Source organism: Panthera leo, chromosome C1 (genome assembly GCF_018350215.1).
Source record: "Panthera leo isolate Ple1 chromosome C1, P.leo_Ple1_pat1.1, whole genome shotgun sequence".
In the NCBI taxonomy this organism is placed as follows: domain Eukaryota; kingdom Metazoa; phylum Chordata; class Mammalia; order Carnivora; family Felidae; genus Panthera; species Panthera leo.
The window spans coordinates 126,660,875-126,683,411 of record NC_056686.1 but is presented as its reverse complement, the minus strand read 5'-3'; the positions used below and the strand labels follow the sequence as shown (position 1 = coordinate 126,683,411).

Sequence of the window (22,537 nt, the reverse complement as noted above, 5' to 3'; positions counted from 1 at the left end):
TGAACACCCTCATCCTGTCTTCCAAAATGTGTTTCCTCAAGTGCTCCGCAGTGGATCTGACTCAGCCTTGGAGGGTGAGGGGCAAGAGAGGTAGTGGCAGTTGGTGGTGGCAAGGGGGAAGTGACAAAGGGAAACTCGGGGGCTGGTGGCAACAGCAGAAGTGGTGACTGACAGCACATGATGTGGTGAGGGATGATGCCGTGACTGTCACATCCCACGGTGACAGCCACACCTTTATCCCCGGATCCAGCAAAGGAACGGGTAGATTGGGCCTGTTGGTTTAAAAATGGATAAAGCCAGTGGTAATTTGTACCTGTGAGCAGATTTCTCTAAGAATAATCTCTGTGCTACCTGCATTGAAATCACCAGGGGTACTTGCTCAAGCTGCATGCAGCTTCCTGGACCCCACCTCAAACCTACTGAGTCAGCATTTCTGAGAGTAGGAGGTCCAAAAATCTGCACTTAAACAAATCCCTCAGGTCCTTAAGATCTAATTTTCACAAAACTGCCCAAACATTGATTTGAATTTTATTTTGAGAGGGAGAGAATGAGCACAGGAGGGGCAGAGAGAGAGAGGGAGAGAGAGAATCCCAAGCAGGCTCTGTGCCATTAGTGCAGAGCCCCACCAGGGCTTGATCTCATAAACCTTGAGATCATGACCTGAGCCAAAATCAAGAGTCAGGTGCTTAACTGACTAAGCCACTTAGGCGCCCCTGATTTGAAGTTTGAAGCCAGTTAATGTTCAACATTGACTCTATGTAAGGAGCTTCAGGAGATACAGAAATATGTCTTAAGGTATGGTCCCTCACATAGAGGAATTAACCATAGTAATAGCAGCAGTAGCAGTACCAGTACCAGTGATAGATAAACAAAGACATACTAAATTGTAAAAGGGTTGAATGAAGCAGGAAAAGTGGCAAGGGAGGTGTGTGAGGGTTCAAATGAGAAAGCTCAAAACTCAGGGTTCAGGAAAGGCATTGGGAATCAGGTGGCATTTCAGATTTTTTTAAATAACTGTTTCCTCCTAAAACAGGACTACATTTATAACAGTAGCCTCTGTTACTTGCAGACATGTGAGGTCATTCCTGGGGGAACAGGCAAAAGCAGGATTCCAGGTAGGAGCAGCAGCATATGCAGTGTTGTATACTGATCAGTATTTCTGCCTCCTCTAGAATTTGCTCTTAGGAAGAATCCTGAAGGGCCCTGGAGTTAGGATGTTGGGTTGCGTTTCAAGCTAGCTAATGCTAACTTACATTGTGTCCAGTGATTTTTTTTTTCTAATTTTGGCTGGTTTCATAACATAAAGAAAATTGAAGTATCAAACAATTAGACAAATAATGATAAAACATAATGCTGCTTTAAGGGAAAGAGTATAGATGTCTGCAGTTCACTTTGAAATGCATCCAAAAAATAAGGTAGAAGGATCAAAGGATGGTTAGACAGATAGATATGTGATAAACAAGTTTAATGGTAACAGTAGAATCTAGGTAATGGTGTTCCCTGCGAATATTCTTTGCTGTGTATTTGAAATTTTTCCTAATAAAATTGGGGGTGGAGGGGTCTGCTTCCATAGGTCATGTGACCTTGAGCAAATCTGTACCTGTCTGGGCTTCACTTCGCTCAGCTATCAAGGGCATCAAACTAGCCAATTGCCACATTCCCTTCTGATTCCCAAATTCTCTCATTCCCTCGTCCTTTCTGACAGGGAACCCAAGGGTTACTACAGAGGCGGTCACCTAACCTACCATGCCTTAGCTCAGCTAATAAACGTAGTTAATCTTCCTTTAGTGTGGCAGGGATGACCTAACTCAAACCCAGACAGAGTTACACTGCTGTCTGTGGTTCTAGAGCAGGTGCCACACAAGTCAGACCTTGAAATTTGTTTTGAAACTGACCACCTGTTACTGTGATTGTGTGACTGTTTTCCTGGCTTATGGGATTTTACTTCAGCTGTTGTTCTCAGGCGAGAGTTTATTTCCTCTAGGAATCACTCAGTCCACTTGCCCTAAACTTAGCATTTGTGTGTAGGGATCTTCCGGAGACTGATTCAACCATGCAGTGTTGAAGAGTCCACCAAAAGATCTGAAGTCACCCACAGACTTCAGTGACAGATTTTTAAGAAGAAGTTGAGAATCCTCTTTCAAGTGTTTTGTTACAGATAATCATCTCTTTGAATTTTGCTTCAGGGAGAAGGAGCTGAAAGGATCAGATTTACAGTTCCTCCTGAGTGGGTTTTTCTCCTGCTAACAGACAGCATTGTGCTGAGTCAGCACTTCTCTGGCATTGGTTGCTTTGCTGAAAACTCTTGTGCCTGTAAAATTTTACTGCAAGTTAAAACTTGTCAGACAAGGATTCAGTTTTTCTCTGATAGTTTGAAGAGAACGATACAACTGTGGAACTAGAATGCACTTTAGTGATTAACTAGTAAAGCCCTTCATTTTAGAACTGAGGCAAGAGAGGCTCAGTGACAGTTTTATAAAGAGACTTGCTCAAGGTCATAAACCTTGTTAAGGACTGAGCTAGAAATCTACTTATATTGCAGACTGTACTTATATAAAAGGAAACAAAAAGAAGCTTAATAAGCTGTGCTTATAAATATTAGGTTCATTTTCTTAAAAAAAAAAAAAAAAAAGCCATGATGTTTTAGTTTCCTATTGCTGCCTAACAAACCGCCACAAGACTGAGTGGCTTCAGAGAACAATGTATTATTATTTGTCATGATTCTGTGAGAGAGAATAATATTTGGCTCCTCATGCAGGTGTAATCAGATGGTGGCTGGGGCTGAACCTCTAAGAGAGCCTCTTTATTCACATGTCTGGTACCTGAGCTGGGCTGGCAAAGTTGGGGGCTGGTCAAAGGTCTCTTTCTATGTAGACAAGATGGACCTCTTTCAACATGGTGGTTCCAGGGAGTCAGATCTCTTACATGGCAGCTGCCTTTCCCTGAAACAAGCATTTCAGTGCACATTGCAAGGATTCTTATGCCCCAACTTCTGTTTGATTCTACTGCCTACACAGAATCAGCCTAGATACATGAGAGGAGAACTATAAAAGGGCATGAATATCAGGGGGCAGGGCTCATTAGGGATCATCTTTGGAGACTACCTATTACACATAATATCACCACCACTCTTTTTTTTTTTTTTTTTTTTTTGAGAGAGAGAGAGAGAGCAGGGGTGGGGCAGAGAGGGGAGGGGACAGAGGATCCAAAGCCGGCTCCACATGAACAGCAGTGAGCCCAATGTGGGGCTTGAACCCACAAACCATGAGATCATGACCTGAGCTGAAGTTGGACACTCAATCAGCTGAGCCACCCAGGTGCCCCACCACTACTCTCTTTTTTTTTTTTACTTTATTTGAGAGAGACAGACACACACACAGAGAGAGAGACAGAGAGAGAGAGAGAAAATGCATCTCTGGGGAAGGGCAAAGAAGGGGAGCGAGAACCCCAAGCAGGCTCCATGCTCAAAGCATGGAGCCTACCGCAGGGCTCAATCTCACAAACCATGAGATCATGACTTGAGCTGAAATCAAGAGTTGGACACTTAACCAACCGAGCCACCCAGGTGCCCCACCACTATTCTTTGAGATATGTTTTAACATTTTGCAAACAGTGCATGAAGTCATTTAAAAACCTATGGCTTATGCTAAGGCACGACTAGAGGCCACATGAGATGGCTGGAGGGGCATGGAGTTTGGAACTAGAAAAGCCTGAATTCAACTCCAAGCACTATCGCTTACGAACTGAGACTTCAAGCAAGTGATTTAATTACTTTGAGTGTAAGTTTCAACACATATATTATTAAGATAATATTTACTTCAAACTAGTATTGGTAAAAATTAGATACATAATGAGTGTTAAGCTCTTCACACATAATAGTTGTCAATACATTTCAGTTCCTCTTATCCTCAACCATCTCTAGAATTCAGAAATCTAGCCAGGTCTTCACTGAACGCATTTTTGAGTATATCTGATGGACCCTGTTCTGTGCTAGGAGATGGGGATTCAAACATTAATAAGACATGTTCCCTTCCTTCAAGGAGCTAATGCTCTGTTGAGGGAGAAAAAAGTATAAGCAGTCATGCAACCTAGTGAGTGAGGTACTATAATGAAGGCAGACTAGATGTTAGATTGGGAGCACAAAGTAGGGAATGGTCCACTCTACAAGAGTTCACAGGGAAGACTTCATATAGAAGAGAACATTGAGAAGTACCATGAAAAACATGCTTGCCATACACAAGAAATGGGGAAAGAAAAATCAGTGGAGCAGCAGTAGCACTTGCAAAGGCACCTAAGCACAAAACCTCACTGAGTAGTGAAAGCAGTTCAGCAGCACTGAAGAAAGGAATGGTGGGAAATGAAGTCAGGTAGAAGCTTAATCAAAGGGGCCTAAGCAAGAGATGATGAAGGTCTGAGGTAGAGCTGCGATAGAGATGAAGACAGGGACTAGAGAGAAATCTAAGGAGTAAAATGAAAGGAGTGATTGGCTATGCAGAGTGAGGAAGGAAGGAATCCAGAGACAATGCCTAGATTTCTAGCCAGTATGATGCAGTGAATGGTATAATTATTAGCTTATAGAGTGTATCCAGGAGGAAGAATGGGTGGCTTAGTAATGAATTTGGTTTTGGATATACTTAAGATATCTGCAGGACATTCAGAAGAGAACTGTTCCACATACAGTTGAATTTATGAGTCTCGAGTTTGTGGGAGTTGGTTGAGCAGGAGAGACTTGGGAGTTACCTGACAGTTTAGAGAAGTCCTTTTAAAAGTTAATCTTTTCCAGGCTAGCCAGGTAAATAAATAATGTCTGAGGTTGTAATGATTGCTTTAACAACTGTAGCTTTTAGCTTTAAAGACTTTATTTTTCTAAAATTTTCTTCTTAACTAGAAGATGTAAGCAAACGAAATTAAGTACAACAGTTGGTAAAGGACTACAGGAGTACACCAAACAGGTAAAGTATCTTTTTTAAAAAATGCTTGTTTATTTATTTCATGGGGGGGGGGGGTGGCAGAGGGGGAGAGAGAGAGAGAGAGAGAGAGAGAGAGAGAGGGAGGGAGAGAGAGATAGCAGTGGAAGAGCAGAGAGAGAGACGGAGAGAATCCCAAGCAAGCTCTGAGCTGACAGCATGGGCTTTATCTCATAATCCATAAGAGTAATAAATAGAGTCAGAGTCTAATAAAAGTTATGGAATTATTGGGACTTTGGTTTAACTCTTTTCAGTAAAGTTCAGTATCATTTGTGCTTATTCTTCTCAAGACCCTGTAAGAGAAGTATATCAGCAACAAGGGGCTATGAGTTCTAATTCTCATTTGTCTATTCTCTAACATAATTAGTTCTCAAACTTTTAGGAGTTTCATAATCTCCTAGAAAGCTTATTTCTTTTTTAAATCCGTATTTCAGAGACCTACCTTCACTGATTCTCATTCCCGTAGGTCTGAAATAGGCCTAGGTATCCCAGGTGACTCTGATAAAACTATATGACCATAAGCAAATGGAATCATTTCTTAGGGCTCAGTTTCCTCATCTGTGAAATGGGAATGACACCTGCCTTGCCTACTTCCCAGGGCTTTTTTTTAAAGTCCAGAAGCATAGTGATGTATGTGAAAGGGCTCTGAACACTATGGGTTCTCCACACAGGTAAGATGTTGATATTGTCTAGGGCAATGCATCAGAAACATCTAAAGGCCTTGTTAAGACACAGGTTGCTGGACTTAACAATTTAAGGTAATCTTTAAGTTTCTGAATCAGTTTGTGAGTATGTCTGGGGTGGGGCCCAAGAATTTGCCTTTCTACCAAGTTCCCTGTAGGAATTTCCCTGTGGGAATGCTACTGGTGTGAAGACTAGGCTTTGTGAACTTTCTTTCTGGGACTCAAAAGTATTGATCTTAGGCCAATTGACTGATAGCTGTTGAGTTGGTTCAGAGGATTCCTGATCTTACCATATAATTCTCTGGGCACAGCTCTTCACTGTTCATGATCCCCAAAATCTCATTCCTGATCTAATAAATATTTTCTAAGCACCTCAATGTGCTTTGGGCACTGAAAATAAAACTCTCCACAAAACATACCCAAAAAGGAATTAATAAAATGATTCCAGATAACAAGTGCCATTAAAAAGTATGAAACAGAGCAATGGGATAGACAGTGGCTGGGTTGTGGGTGGTTCTTCATACAGAGTGGTCTCTATATGAAGTAATGAAATAAAGGAGTTAGCTGTACTGAGGGGATAAGAGCACTCCAGGCAGAGGGAACAGGGAATGAAAAAGCTTGGAGGCTGGGATTAGCAAATGAGCATAGAGTGGTGTGAGATCAGACTGGACTAGTGGTCAGGGTCAGTGAATATAGGATCCTGTAGGCGTTGGTGGTTGTAAATTATGAGTCAGGTCTGTAGTAGGGTATAGACCAGCCCTTCCCTAATTTTAATGTGTATGCAAATCACCAGGAATCCCCTTAAATGCAGACTCTGACTCAGTGGTCATAGGGCAGGGACAGGCAGTCTGAATTTCTACTAAGCTAGATGCTGCTGGGAACCAGAGCACACCTTGAGTAGCAAAAGCATAGAAGAAAATAGATTCTGTCATCCCTCAATCAGGGAAAAGTGCCATCTTCCCTGAAGGGTGGATAAAAGTTAAAGAGAATGGTGGAAGATGGGGAACTAGGGAAAAATCATGATGTTGGGGAATTCCAGACACTAAAAATTATTATTCAGGAGGAGCTATGGTCCTCCTTCTAGGATACAGATACCGAGACTAAAACATTGTCACCAAAATAAAGAATCTGAATTAAAAAAAAGAATTCTCTTGGTAGTTTATTTAGAAGCAGCTGGAATAGATTTCCAGAGTGAGCCTGTCTGCTCACGGTTTAGTGCTGCTGCTTCCTCCTGGTCCCACCAGCTCTGTTTTCCCTCTGCTAGCAAAAGTAGTGACTGTTGGAGCGCCTGGATGGCTCAGTCGGTTAAGCAGCCTATCTCAAAGTTCATGGGTTCCAGCCCCGCATTGGGCTCTGCACTGAGAGATTAAGATTTAAGATTCTCTCTCTCCTTCTGCCCCTGTCCTGCTCTCTCTCTCTTTCACTCTCAAAATAAATAAACTTTAAAAAAAAAAAAAGTAGTGACTGTTTCCACAACCTCTTTAACCTCCTATGGCTCCCTGTGGCTAGTGCCCACGGCCAGAGCTCAAAGCTGCCTGCCCCTCCCTCTCTTACATATTCACTCCAGCTCCACTAACAAAAGTTGTTGGCCCTTCTTCCTCCATTCCCCAGGTAAAGGCCTGGGGCTTGGCTGGAAAAAGAAGAGAAAAGGAGGGCTAACAACCGGCAGGCAGACCAGGGAGAAGTCTTTGACTCTGCAGCACTGCCTGGAGCACAAACTTGAAAATACAGCCAGGGCACCTGGGTGGTTCAGTCAGTTAAGTGTCTGACTCTTTGGCTCAGGTCATGATCTCGCGGTTAGTAAGTTGGAATCCCCCCAACCCTCGCTGACAGTGTGGAGCCTGCTTGGGATTCTTTCCCTCTCTGTCACTCTCTCTCTCTCCCTCTCTCTTTCTCTCTCTCTCTGAATTCCTCTCTCTGGCCCTCCCCCTCTCTCTGCCCCTCCCCCTCAAGCACTCTTTCTCTCTCAAAATAAATAAACTTAAAGAAAGAAAGAAAGAAAGAAAGAAAGAAAGAAAGAAAGAGAAAGAAAGAAAGGAAATACAGCCAGAATCTGCCTCCCCTCTTCCCTGCCCCTCCTCTCTCTGGGGGTGGAAGCGGGAATGGAGTAGTTTTATGTTATAGACCATATGGCTTTCTCCTTTAAGGAAAAATCTTCCTAGAATGCATCCAGAAACACTGTAGTAAAAAAAAAAAAAAAAAAACCCTGAAAACCTTAAAAAACCTTGCATAAACTTCTATACCTCATGCTAGATCCCTTGTTTGTTATCATAAGCACGTGTTTCCCCCAAATTTCCTGTTTTTTAGATGATCTGTGAATTGGAAATTTTGTCTGTGGAAGGAAAGCCACATTATTGAAGCTGTAAACAATAGAATGACTATGGCTTTAATCCTTTGAATAAGACTTTGTTTCCCATTGACCGAAAACTTCCTAAAGGAAGGAAAGCTAGGAACATTCAGGAAGGATTTGTATTTTATTTTACAGCAGCTTTGTGAAGGGGTAAAATCATTTGGAAACCTTAGATTCCCTTTCCTGGTTGATGGACATCAGAACACACAGCCGGCTGGGCTCTGGCTGCAGACGGTGGCTCCCCGCCCACCAAAGACTTCCTGACCCCAGTGCCAGCTTTGTTTTCTTATTGTCACAATGACACCAACAGACGTTCATCCTGTGCCAGAGTTTCGTATATTCCTGAGACAGGCTAGGAACAGGTGCACCCACCATTTATCTCAATGTATTTATATGGGTCAAAAATATTTCCCTAATATAGTCCATACACCTTATATTGTATGCTCCATAATTCACAGATTATCTGTCCATTAAAGAGATATAAGAATAACAACTGCAAAATTAGTCATCATCCATTGAACTTTTAAATTATTTTAAAACCCCTCCCCCAAAACCGTATTTTCATTTATTTGGTATACCAACAATCATTTTCTTTAGTAATAAAGTAGAATTAATTAGCTGAATCATCCTTACAATTTGGGAGAAAGGATCTGTGGAAGAGAGAAGCTGGCCTTAAATCCCAAAATGCTGATGTGGCTATTCCTGCTTTGTGCAAATTCTGTGCCAGAGGCATAAATTATGGAGCCCAGTGCACAGGCTGTTAGGCCCCACTGCAGAAGCCAAAAGGGCCTCTTGAACACCTGCCCCTTCAGAGATTCTGAGTGATATCATCCTCATTTATTAATCTCCACTGAATGAATACCACATGCACCCCTTATGGCCATCAGCCCTTAGGGCTCTGCCTCAGGTATGTGTCTGGGGACATAATTTAGATATTCGTCATCCTGAGAATTATATTTCAAGCAGCAAATCCTAATTATAGGTTTGCTCCATAAATGACTTCCCAGAGACAGAAGGTACAGCTGAAGTTAGGCTCTGGTCTTTGTGAGGTGTAATTAGAGAAGGCAACACCTCTTCATCCACAGAGTCCTGTCTTTATGGCATTACCTGTGCCAGTGGGAACAGCCAGCCTCCTACTCTGTTAAAGACACACTGGGGAAAAGAGACTGGGCCTTGGCTGAAAGACAGGATCCATTTCCAGTGTTTTCCAAAGTTATGCCTGCTTTGTCTTAAGTCAGGGAAGGCCTCCAAGTTACTTTCAGTAGAAGATTTAAAAGGCTCTTTCTATATTAGAGTTTTCAGTCTTTTGTCCAAACATGGACCATTTTGAGAGCCTGTTGGTAATTATAAATCATCTCTTCCCCCCCGCCCCAAAATGCACATACATGTAGACACACAAAATATTGCATACCATTTCAAGGAGGTCATGGACTCCTGGAGACCAGTAAACCTCAGATTAAGAACATGCAATCAAGGGGCACCTGGGGGGCTCAGTCGGTTAAGCATGCAACTTCTGCTCAGATCACCATCTCGTGGTTTGTGGTTTGAGCCCCACGTCAGGCTCTATGCTGACAGCTCACAGCCTGGAACCTGCTTCGGATTCTGTATCTCCCTCTCTCTACCCCTCCCGTACACGTGCTCTGCCTCTTTCAAAAATAAATAAATGTTAAAAACAATTGTTTTAACATGGGATCAAGACTTAGATACCTTTTAAAATTAGAGAAGTCAGTTTTATATTACACATTTCCAAAGCATCTAGGGGATGAAAGTAAAAGGGAAGGGCCTAAAAGATAGTACTTTTCTAAAATAGATTGTGGCAGTTGCCTTTTTCCTGAGCAACCATTAGATAGCAGAGTCTGAAACACCAGCTTACACTCTAAGGCTAAAGGGTATCCCGTGGTTATACACATGTACAATATATACTGCATATGTACTCATAGGTACCCTGATGGTTGCTTGGTTTGTATGGGGCCAAGAGCTCTGCCCATAGGACTTATTCCTCACAACAGCCACACAAGGTAAATATCACTAACCTGTTCTACAGCTAAGGTCATTGAGGCTGAAAGAAGAAAGCAATTTTCCCAAAATCACATAGTGATTCAGCAGCAAAGATGGGGCTCTGACCCCAAAACTGTCTGTCTCCAAAGCCCCTGCTCTGAATACAGCATGACAATGCAGACCAATTGAATACTGGAATTAGCTTTTTTTACTTCCCTCAGAGTTCCTGAGGCAGTTACCAGGAAGAATAGGAGGCAAAAGGGCTTCAAGACTACTTGAAGCAAAATCACACACCTTTGCATTGAAACGGCTGCCTAGGAGAGACTGGAAGGCAGCAGTCCAGTTGGAAAGTGGCCCTGGGAGCCTGTCTTAGGGCTGCAACTGCCAAACAAGCACAGAGGCCTCCCTCCACTGTTAAGTCTAACTAGCATGGCTTTGGCTGTCTCTGGCCCCTGTTATTAGAAGCGGCGGTCATTCCTTCCTTCAGTCTGACAGGTGCCGAGAGGCTCTGTGCAGCGCTCAGCCTGGCTCTTGTGGTCTGGAGAATGAGTAAAGAGCTCTGGCCCAGAGCAGCACTGCTTCTCTGCTCTCTCCTCCAGGATGCTGCCTGCTTGTCACTCTGCTGCCCTCTGTGGAGGAGGCCCAGTGGGGATGAGGAACTTGGGGAAACCATGCAGGCACTCTATCCTGCCCTTAACTGTGAACATAAAAACAGTCAAGGGTTCACACTTTTCTAACGTTAAGCTTTTCTAAATATAAGTGGCAGCACAGGACACAGCCTAGAATCTAGTATACATGAATGAAGCAATCAAAACCTTAAAGGACTTTTTTTTTTAATGTTTGTTTGTTTGTTTGTTTATTTTTATTTTATTTTTTATTTATTTATTTATTTTTTTGAGAGAGAGAGAGAGAGAGAGAGAGAGAGAGCATGAGTGGGGGAGAGCAGAGAGAAAGGGAGAGTAAAGGACTTTCTTAACCAACGTAAGAGGATCAGATAACATAAGTCAAAGAAACTCCACTTACTTCAGGCACTTTAGGATTAACCTGATGAACATGAGACATTTTTTTATGGGAGGCAGTACATCACAGTGGCTAAGCATGTGGCTCTGGAACCTGATACTTGAGTTCTGATGGTGACTCCACTTGCTGTTAGACTTTGTACAGGATAAGTTACTTCACCTCCCTGTGCCTTGGTTTTCTTATCTGTAAAATGGAGATAAGAGCTCAAAAAATTGTTCCAAAGATTAGATATATTAATAAAGATATTATAGCTAAAACAGTGCCTGGCACATCATAAGCATTCAAAAAGTGTTCATTAGTATTATCATTTGGCCATTTCACTGAAGCATGGGCTATTTTGTCCACAAAGCTAAAAGGAGATGGTGAAGACCCAGAAAATAAGTTATATTTCCTTGCAGAAGTCTGAGGGTTGTGACGTAAGCTGGTAAACTTGGCACAAGGCCTCAAAAACAAGATCAGTGGAGTCCCAGTGGTCCAGTAAGGTACTGTTGCATTACATACCACCTCAAAATGTTGTGGCTTAAAACAGAAGCAATTTATTATATTCCGTGTTTCTATGGGTTGATCAGGCAGTTCTAGTTTATAGAGCGTTGGCTAGGGTCCTCAGTTGGCTGGAACAACCAAAATGGCCTGATTCACATCCCAGCTGGAAGTTCAGCTGGAGTTGTTAGCCAAGGTCTTTGATTTTCCTTGATGAGATCTGTTCACATGGCTTCTAGGACTCCCTCCCACTATGGCAGCTGGTTCTAAGAAAGAACATTCCAAGACATTAAGGCAGAAGGTACAGATTTCTTAAGGTCCAGCCTTGGATTTTAGACAGCATCATTTCTGATCCATCCTATTGATCGAAAGAGGTCATTGACCAGTCTAGATTCAAAGGGAATGACAATAAACTCTATTCTTGATGAGGGAGCACATTGCAAAAGAACATATGGGATGGGAGATATTGTTGTAGCCATCTTTAGAAACATGATCTACCACAGCTCAGAGAATGGTAAGAAATTAGATTTTCTTATCAGTGTTTGTATTGAGTGACTCAATGAGAAAGACCAATCTGAGTTTGGATCACTAAAGTTACTAAAATGAAGAAATAAATGGAATTAAATGTTTTGATTCAGCATAACTTGTTTATATATGATTTATATAGGGTTATTCTTCACAATACGGAAAACAGTTCCTTTGGCTCAAAGTCATATTCAGAAGCATAAATGAGAATAGATAAAGGACATGTTGGAGAAAATAATTTTCAGTAAAGAGCATTTCTAAAAGTAAAAGCTTTTTCTTAAAGAAATGGTAGACGGTAAAACCACATACTTCCCAAATAGTGACAATGGTGAACTTATCATGAAAAACTGAAAGGTATTATGTGAAAGTGAGCAAAGCAGAAGATAACGAAGAGCATCTGAACAATAAATAGGAAAAGTCAAAGAAGAGGCCCACAGAGTCTTGTGGCTCATATACATCTCCTGGCTCATATACAGTTCTTTTAAAAGTGTGATATACTTTACACTTTGTGTTTTCCATTTCAATTTATTGGGGGATGTAGATCTACAAGTCTTCATAGAATTTCTGGATATGGCTATAGTCATGTATGGAATTACAAAGTAAGACTAGAGATAATCTAACTAAATGAATTATTATTTACCCTGACTCTCCAGTTCCCCACAATTGTATAAAGTCTGGTCTTTGAGATAAGTTAGAGATGGATAATGTTAAAAAGGCAATAGCAGAAAAACTTTGGTAGATTTTTCAATGTTGGAGAGAAGAGAAATAAGTAATAAGAAATGACACCAAGATTTGGGATGTGGATGATAAATAAATGGCTGTGTTTCTTGGAGTGATTAAGAAGCTAAGCAGGAGGGGAAATTAACTGTGCACTGCAGGGGAAAACAAGTTTGTGACTAAAAGAATATTTTTAAAGCAAAGTAGCAACTAGCCGGTAGTTTTCTGAACATACTGATATCCCTGGCTTACTTCTATTTGGGAGAGGGGCCCCACTCATTCTCCTTTTATGAGACTATAACTTTTTATTATTCATTTTACTGTTTGTCATTTATTGAGTTGTTTCTACCCAGTGTGTTTACAACTCACATAAAATACTGAAGACAATCAAATATACAGAAACAAGGCTGGGAAATGCAACTCACCCAGTGAAAATGTCATTAGTATCTAGTAGCAGCTGCACACTGTAAAACAATTGGAATCGCCTCAGATAGAAGGCACGTGAAAAACAAGGGAAATGAGTATACAGATGCCTCAATAGAAAACTTTCTTTTTTTTTTTTTTTTTAATAGAAGGTGGTTCTGAATGGGCCAGTGGAGAAAGAGGGTAAGTTGTCTAAATGAGAAACTAGACAATCAATCAAGAAAGGGATGCAGGGAAGAAAAAGGTGAAGTTCTCATGGGAACAGGATATAAAATTGGTGACAGTGGAGCCTTCATAGAAAATGAAGAGCCACATAACAATGTACACTATGTATTATTTGCATAAACTCCAAAGAACTTGGCACCTTCTACATTTTCCACATCACAATCATAAACCAGGAAGCAAGGGGGGAAAAGGGTTTTAAGCAGCCAAAATAGGGACTGGAGTATTCAACCTTATTCAAGAGAGTCCCCAGGTCTTCACTCTACAAATAATTCTAATATACTTGGCTACTATCTCTTTTTCTAAACCCAATCATTTAAAATGAGATTCAGATTCAACATTTACATGTTATCTATAACAGTCATAGTTCACTTTTGTTGAGTGTTAGCTATGCACCAAGCACTGTTCTAAATTCCATACGGATGGACTCATTTATCACCAGAGAAAACTACAGATAAGGACTAGGATTATCCTCATTTTACAGAAGAGGAGATTGGAACACCAAAAGGCTTTTAAAAGAACCCCAAATCACACAGCTGGTAAGTGGTACAGTTAGGATATGAACCCAAGCTAGTCAAGTTCCTACATCCCTAATAACCACACCAGCTTTTCTTAAACTTGAGTGTGCATCAAAGTAATCTAAAGGGCCTTTTTTTTTTTTTGAGAGAGAGAGAGAGAGAGAGAGAAAGAGAGCAAGAGTGCATGGGCAGTGGAGATGCACAGAGGGAGAGAGAGAATCCCAAGCAGGCTCCGTGCTCAGCACAGGGAGGACCCTGCTTTGAATTCTCTCTCTCTCTCCCTCACTCTCTGCCCCTCCTCTGTGCACTCTGTCTCTCTCTCTCTCTGAAAATAAATAAATAAAAACTTAAAAATTAAAAAAAAAAAAAAAAAAGAACATGGAGTCTGGCACCACACTACCTGAATTGAAATACATCATTTAACTAACGGCTCTACAATCATGGTCAAGTCACTTCACATCTCTTTGCCTCAATATCCCCATATGTAAAAAGGTTGTAATACTGTCTCTCTAAAAATATTGGTGTAACAATTTAGTGGGTTACAGAGGCAAGGGGAAAATGGCAGAGTAGGAAATACTGAGCTTACCACCTTCCATGGACACACTAAGGATGCAACTAAATATACAGCAACTTTCTGAAAATGACCTGAAGACTAGAATAACAGCTCTTCCACATCTAAAAATATAAAGAGTAAGCCACATCCAGAAGGGCAAGAGAGAGAGAGAGAGATGCAGTCTTGTCAGGCACCAAACCCTGGTGTGACCCACAGCAAAAGCAGTATCACAGGCACAGAGGTCCTCTCTGAGGAGCAAGGGGTTCAAGCCCCACACTGGGCAACCCCTGCCACAGGGATCTGGACTAGGAAGATGAGCCTCCACAACATCTGGCTTTGAAAATCAGTGGGGCTTAACTTTGGAAAAACTGGAGGGCAAGAAAAAACCAAGACATGAAGGTCCCACACACAATCTCATTTGCTCTGAGATCCAGAACAGATGCAGCAGTTTGTAAAGCACCTGGGCTATGTGTGATTTATTGATTACTTTTCTGGCATGTATAGAGAGGCAGGGATCTGTAAGAACTTTGTCCAGGAAGAGAAGTGCTGGTGGGCACCATTTCTCTTCCCCTCCTTTACCTTAGCTGGCCCAACAGTGGCAGGTGCCAATCAATTCTGACACTCTCCATCTACTTTCCGCACCACTCAACTTACCAATGTTGCCCTGCAGACCTGCCCCACCCAACCCACGTGCTCCAGCAGGCACCACCTCCCCAAAGTGGCTACCACCCTGCCACACCCAACAGGCAGCCTTGGCCAGGACCAGTGCTCCTCCAAAATGACTTCCGCCCAGGGGAAAGGAGGAAGGCCACCCCCACCCACCAGCACATCTACAACAGTCATAGCCCAGTCACAGTACACACAGCCCACACAGGGAACACCTGTGGAGTGCAAGGTTCTGGTGACCAGGGAAAATTGTGCTTCTGAGCCCTGTAAGACACCATCTATATAAGGCTACTACCTACAAGACAAGGACATAACTGACCATCCTATCACATAGAAACAAACAGAGTCAGACAAAATGAGGAGACAGTGCTAAATGAAAGAACAAGACAAAACCTCAGAAAAAGAACTAAATGAGGGGTACCTGGCTGGCTTAGTCGGAAGAGCACATAACTCTTGATCCTGAGGTTATGAATTTGGACCCCACATGGGATATAGAAATTATTCAGAATAAAAATTACTCAGAAAAAAAAACACTTCAAAAAAAAGAACTAAATGAAACAGAAATAAGCAATCTACCTGATATAAAGGTCAAAGTAATGATCATAAGGATGCTCAACAAAGTTGGGAGAAGAGTAGATGAATTCAACAAGAACTTCAACAAAGATATACAAAATATAAAAAAGAACCAATCAGATCTAAAAACCACAACAACTGAAATGAAAAATACATTAGAGGGAATCAACAGCAGATGAGAAGATGGAGAAGAACTGATCAGCAATCTAGAAGATGAGGTAGTGAAAATCACTCATGCTGAACAGAAAAAAAGAATTTTAAAAATGAGGGTCAGTTAAGGGAACTCTGGGGAAAATATCAAGCATACTAACACTCATATTATAGGGGTCCCATAAAGAGAAGAGAGAGAAAGAGAAAGAAAACTTACTTGAAGAAATAAAAGCTGAAAACTTGCTTAAACTGAGGAAGAAAACAACAAGATCCAGGAAGCACGCAAATTCCCAGACAAGATGAACTCAAAGAGGCCACATCAAGGCACATAATAACTAAAATGTTAAAAATTAGAGGGGTACCTGGGTGGCTCAGTTGGTTAAGTATCCAACTCTTGATTTAGGCTCAGATCATCCCATGGTTCATGAGCTCGAGCCCCAGGGGAGGCTCCCCCTGACAGTGCAGAGACTTCTCTGTCCCATGTGTGCTCTCCCAAAATAAATAAATTGTTTTAAATTAAAGATAAAGATAGAATTTTAAAAGCAGCAAGAGAGAAGCAACTAGTTACATATAGGAAAAAATCCATAAAGCTATCAGCTAATTTTTCAGCAGAAACTTTGCAGGCCAGAAGGGAGTGGCATGATATATTCTAAATGCTGAAAGGAAAAAAAAACCAACAACCAAGAATACTCTACCTGACAAAGTTATTATTCAGAATTGAAGGAGAGACAAAGAATTTCCAAAAGAGTTCATCACCACTAGACTGGCCTTATAAGAAATGTTAAAGGGACTTATTTAAGTGGAAAAGAAAAAAATCATAAACTAGAAGTAAAAAAATTATGAAAGAAAAATTTCATTGGTAAATTTACAAACATATAGTAAAGATAATAGAGCAATCATTCATACAGCTATTATGAAGTTTAAAGGACAAAAGTAGTAAAAATCAACTACATCTAAAATAATTAGCTAAAGGATACACAAAATGAAACGATGTAAAATATGACATCAAAAACATAAACACGGAAGGAGGGAGTAAAATTGTAGTGCTTTTAGAATGTGTTTGAACTTGGGGCACCTGGGTGGCTCAGTCAGTTAAGTGTCTGACTTCAGCTCAGGTCACGATCTCGCGGTCCGTGAGTTCGAGCCCCACATCGGGCTCTGGGCTGATGGCTCAGAGCCTGGAGCCTGCTTCCGATTCTGTGTCTCCCTCTCTCTCTCTGCCCCTCCCCCGTTCATGCTCTGTCTCTGTCTCAAAAATAAATAAACGTTAAAAAAAAAATTAAAAAAAGAATGTGTTTGAACTTAAGCAACAATCAACTTAAAATAGACTCCAATATACGTAGGGTGATATATGTGAACCACATGGTAACCACAAATCAAAAATCTATAACAGATACACAAAAAATAAAGAAAAAGTACTCCAAGCACAACACTAAAGAAATTCATTAAATGACCAGGGAAGAGAGCAAGAGAAGAAGAAAGGAACAGAGAAGAACTACAAAAATAACTAGACATTTGACAAAATGGCTTTAAGTATACACCTAACAATAACTTTAATTGGACTAAAAGGGACTAAATAGTCCAATCAAAAGACAAGGGTGACTAAATAAAGAACAAGACCCATCTATATGCTGCCTATAAGAGATCTACTTTAGACCTCAAGTCACAGACCAAAAGTGAAGAAATGGAAATAGATATTCCATATAAACATTAGTGAAGAAAAAACTGGGATAGCAATACTTAAATCACATAAAATATACCTTAAACTTTTTTTCTTTTAAGAGGGAGAGAGCACACATGTGAGTGAGAGAGAAGAGCAGAGGGAGGGAGAGAAAGAAAGAGAGAATCTTAAGCAGGCTCTATGCATAGTGTGGAGCCTGATGCTGGGCTCGATCCCATGACCCTGGGATCATGACCTGAGCCAAAATCAATAGTCAGGCAGTCAACCAACTGAGCCACCCAGGCATCCCCAGACAAAATAGACTTTAAAACAAGACTATAACAAGAAACAAGTGTATCACATAATAAAGGGATCAATCCAACATTTGTGAATATTTATGCACCCAACAAAAGGCATCTAAATATAAAGTTATATTGACAGACTTAAAGGAAGAAATTGACAGCAATACAGTAATAGTAGGAGACTTTTGTTTTTCTTTTCTATTCTAATGTATTTTTTATTCAAATTTTTATTTAAATTCTAGTTAGTTAACATATGGTGTTATTTTCAGGATTAAGAGATTAATCACTTACATATAACACCCAGTGCTCATCACATGTGCCCTCCTTAATACCCAACACCCTTTTAGCCCATTCCCCACCCACTTCCCTCCATCAATCCTCCGTTTGTTCTCTGTTGTAAAGAGTCTCTTATGTCTTGTTTCCCTATCTCTTTTTCCCTGTTCCCATATGTTCATGTTTTCTTAAATTCCACATATAAGTGAAACCACATGGCATTTGTCTTTCTCTGACTTTTTTCACTTAGCATAATGTATTACATTAAAATGTACATAAAATATATGTACATATATGTATATAAAATGTATATTGGGGGGCACTTGTGTGGCTCAGTCAGTTAAGCATCCAACTTTGGCTCAGGTCATGATCTCAAGGTTCATGGGTTCAAGCCCCACAGCTCAGAGCCTGGAGCCTGCTTGGGATTCTGTGTCTCCTCTCTGTCCCTCCCCCACTCATGCTCTCTCAAAAATAAATACTAAAAAAATAATAAAATAAAATAAAATGAATATTGGAATATACAATAGAATATTATATGTATATATGTATATATATGCATGCCACATCTGCCTTATCCATTCATCAGTCAATGGACATTTGGGCTCTTTCCATAGTTCCATAGTTTGGCTATTGTTGATAATTCTGCTATAAACATCAGCGTGCACATACCCCTTTGATTCTGTATTTTTTTATCCTTTGGGTAAATACCTCGTAATGTGATGCTGAATTGTAGGGTAGTTTGATTTTTAACTTTTTGAGGAACCTCCATACTATTTTCCAGAGTAGCTGCACCAGTTTGCATTCCCACCAACAGTGCCAAAGGGCTCCCCTTTCTCCGCATCCTTGCCAACAGCTGTTGTTTCCTGTGTTATTAATTTTAGCCATTCTAACAGGTGTGAGGTGGTATCTCATTGTGGTTTTGATTTGTATTTCCTTGATGATGAGTGATGTTGAGCATCTTTTCATGTGTCTGTTAGCTATCTGATGTTTTCTTTGGAAAAATGTCTATTCATGTCTTCTGCCCATTTCTTAAATGCATTATTTGCTTTTGGGTGTTGAGTTTGATAAGTTCTTCATTAATTTTGGATACTATCCCTTTATCTGATATGGCATTTGCAAATATCTTCTCTGATTCCATTGGTTGCCTTTTAGTTTTGTTGATTGTTTCCTTCCCTATGCAGGAGCTTTTTACCTTGATGAAGTCCCAATAGTTCATTTTTGCTTTTGTTTCCCTTGCCCCAAGACATGTCTAGTAAGAAGTTGCTATGGCCAAGGTCAAAGAGGTTGCTGTTCTCCTCTATGATTCTGATGGTTTTCTGTCTCACACTGAGGTCTTTCATACATTTTGAATTTATTTTTGTGTATAATAGTAGGAAGTTTTAATACCCCACTTATATTAATGGATACATCGTCCAAACAGAAAATCCAGATGGATTTAACAGATATATACGGAACATTTCATCCCAAAGCAGCAAAAGACACATTCTTTTCTTTAAAAAAAAAAATTTTTTTTTTTTTAGTGTTTATTCATTATTTGAGACAGAGAAAGACAGAGCACGAGGAGGGTAGCGGCAGAAAGAGTGAGACACAGAATCCAAAGCAGCCTCCAGGCTCTGAGCTGTCAGCACAGAGTCTGACATGGGGCTTGAACCCACGGACCATAAGATCATGACCTGACCCAAAGTCAGACACATAACTGACTGAGCCACCCAGGTGCCCCAAGACACATTCTTTTCTTGAACATTTTTTTTAATGTTTATTTATATTTAAGAGGGAGAGAGATGCAGAGAGAGAGGGAGACACAGAATCTGAAGCAGGCTCCAGGCTCTGAGCTGTCAGCACAGAGCCCCACGCGGGGCTCAAAGTTATGGACCGCAAGATCATGACCTGAACTAAAGTCAGACACTTAACTGACTGAGCCACGCAGGTGCCCCCACATTCTTTTCAAATGCACATGTAACAATCTCCAGGATAGGTCACATGTTAGGCCACTAAATAAGTCTCAGTCAATTTAAGAAGACTGAAATCATATCAAACATCCTTTCCAACCATGGAAAGGTATGAAAGGTATGAAATTAGATAGAAATAAGTTACAAGAAAAAAGCTAGAAAAAAAAAAACCCACAAACATGGAGAATACACAAACATGGAGAATAAACATCATACTACTAAACCACCATGGGTTGATAAAGAAATTAAAGAGAAAATTAAAAAATACTTTGAGACAAATGAAATAGAAACAACATAGTCCAAAATCTCTGGGATACAGCAAAAGCAATTCGAAGAAGGAAGTTTATATCAATTCAGGCCCACCTCAAGAACCAAGAAAAATCTCAAATAAACAATCTAACCTTACAACTAAAGGAACTAGAAAGGTAAGAATAAGCCAAGCCCAAAGTTAGTAAAAGAAAGGAAATAATAAAGATGAGAGTGCAAACAAATAAAACAAACAAAACAATAGAAAAGATGAATGAAACGAAGAGCTGTTCTTTGAAAAGATAAACAAAATTGATAAACCTTTAGCCAGACTCTCAAGAAATAAAAGGGAGAATTCAAAGAAATCAAAGACATCAGATGAAAAATAAGTTACAACACCACAGAAATACAATTGTAAGAGACTACTAGAAAATTATGCCAACAAATTGGACAACTGAAAAGAAATAAATTCCTAGGAACACACAATCTTCCAAGACTGAATTATAAAGAAATAAATCTGAACAGACTGATTACTAGTAATGAAATTGAATCAATACAAAAACTCCCAACAAAGAGAAGTCCGGAACTAGATGGCTTAACAAGTGAATTCTACCAAATATTTTAAAAGTTAATACCTATTCTCAAACTATTCCAAAAAACAGAAGAGGAAAGAATACTTCCAAATTCATTCTATGAGGTCAGCATTACTTGACACCAAAACCAAACATAGACACCACGAAACAAGAAAATTTACAGGCCAAATCCCTGATGAACATAGATGCAAAACTCTTCAACAAATATTGGCAAACCTAATTCAATAATACAATATAGTCTTTAATTAAAAGACTATATACTATAATCAAGTAGGATTTTCTCTAAGGACACAAGGATGGTTCAATATCCACCAATCAATGTGATACACCACATCAAAAAAAATTAAGGATAAAAATCATATGATCATCTCAGTAGTTACGGAAAAAGCACTTGACAAAAATTGAACATCTATTCGTGATAAAACTTTTAACAAATTGAGCATAGAGGGAATATACCTCAACATAATAAAGGTCGTTCATGACAAACTCACAGCTAACATCATACTCAATGGTGAAAAACTAAACACTTTCTTCCAAGATCGGAAACAAGATTGGGCACCTGAGTGGCTCAGTCAGTTAAGTGTCCGATTCTTGATTTCGACTCAGGTCATGATCTCATGGTTTGTGAGATCGAGCCCTGTGGCGGGCTCTGTGCTGACAGTGTGGATCCTGCTTGGGATTCTCTCACTCCCTCTCTCTCTCTCTCTCTGCCCCTCTCCCACTCACACACACACACTCTCGCTCTCTCTCAAAATAAACATTTAAAAAAAAAAAAAAAAAACAAGAAAAGGATGTCCACGGTCACCACTTTTATTCAATCACACAACAAAAAGCAATCAGCCACAGCAATCCCACAACAAAAAGAAATAGAAGGCATCCAATTTGGTAAGAAAGAAGTAAAACTTTCATTCTGAAGATGCCATACTATATATAGAAAACCCTAAAGATTCCACCAAAGAACTATTAGAACTGATAAATGGACTCAGTAAAGTTGCAGGATACAAAATTAACATACAGAAACATATTGTGCTTCTATACAGCAATAACAAACTAGCAGAAAGAGAAATTAAGAAAAAAATCCCATTTATAATTATATCAAAAAAATAAAATACCTAGGAATAAATTTAACCAAGTAGGTGAAAGACCTTTACTTTGAAAACTATAAGATAAAACAAATTGGAGATAACACAAATAAATGGAAAGCTGCTCACAGACTGGAATAAGTGATACTGTTAAAATATCCATACTATCCAAAGCAACCTACAGATTCAGTGCAATCCCTATCAATATACCAATAGCACTTTTCACAGAACTAGAATGAATAATCCTGAAATTTGTATAGTACCACAAAAGATGCCAAATAGCTGAAGCAATCTTAGAAAAACAAAGCTAGAGGTTTCACATTCCTAGATTTCAAACTATAATACAAAGCTATAGTAATCAAAGAGTATGGCACTGACACAAAACCAGACACATATATCAAGGGAACAGAACAGAGATCCCAGAAATAAACCCACACTTATATGGTCAATTAATCTACAACAAAGGAGGCAACAATATTCAATGGGGGAAAAGACAATCTCTTTAATAAATGGTGCTGGGAAAACTGGAAAGCTACAGGAAAAAGAATGGAACTAGACTGCTGTCTTATACCATACGCAAAAATAAA

General features: G+C 40.0%; 1 long non-coding RNA gene across 1 annotated transcript in view; it reads right to left on the bottom strand.

The window, feature by feature from the left end:
• The window catches only part of LOC122225880, a 100,547-nt gene that overhangs the window by 75,069 nt on the left and 2,941 nt on the right, over window positions 1-22,537 (bottom strand). Inside the window, exon 2 of the long non-coding RNA XR_006205426.1 lies at window positions 11,022-11,201. This is a non-coding gene — a long non-coding RNA (uncharacterized LOC122225880). The remainder of the gene's footprint in view (window positions 1-11,021; window positions 11,202-22,537) is intronic.